Raw genomic sequence first — 737 nt, 5'->3', positions numbered from 1 at the left:
GGGTCATAGCAAACACACTCTTCCAACAACACAAGAGAAGACTCTACACATGGACATCACCAGATGGTCAACACCGAAACCAGATTGATTATATTCTTTGCAGCCAAAGATGGAGAAGCTCTATACAGTCAGCAAAAACAAGACCAGGAGCTGACTGTGGCTCAGACCATGAACTCCTTATTGCCAAATTCAGACTTAAATTGAAGAAAGTAGGGAAAACCACTAGACCATTCAGGTATGACCTAAATCAAATCCCTTATGATTATACAGTGGAAGTGAGAAATAGATTTAAGGGCCTAGATCTGATAGACAGAGTGCCTGATGAACTATGGAATGAGGTTCGTGACATTGTACAGGAGACAGGGATCAAGACCATTTCCGTGGAAAAGAAATGCAAAAAAACAAAAGAGCTGTCTGGGGAGGCCTTACAAATAGCTGTGAAAAGAAGAGAAGTGAAAAGCAAAGGGGAAAAGGAAAGATATAAACATCTGAATGCAGAGTTCCAAAGAATAGCAAGGAGAGATAAGAAAGCCTTCTTCAGCGATCAATGCAAAGAAATAGAGGAAAACAACAGAATGGGAAAGACTAGGGATCTCTTCAAGAAAATTAGAGATACCAAGGGAACATTTCATGCAAAGATGGGCTTGATAAAGGACAGAAATGGTATGGACCTAACAGAAGCAGAAAATATTAAGAAGAGATGGCAAGAATACACAGAAGAACTGTACAAAAAAGAT

Source organism: Bison bison, unplaced genomic scaffold, assembly GCF_000754665.1.
Source record: "Bison bison bison isolate TAMUID 2011002044 unplaced genomic scaffold, Bison_UMD1.0 scf7180017864063, whole genome shotgun sequence".
NCBI classification, from domain to species: Eukaryota; Metazoa; Chordata; class Mammalia; order Artiodactyla; family Bovidae; genus Bison; species Bison bison.
This window is presented reverse-complemented; position numbering follows the sequence as displayed.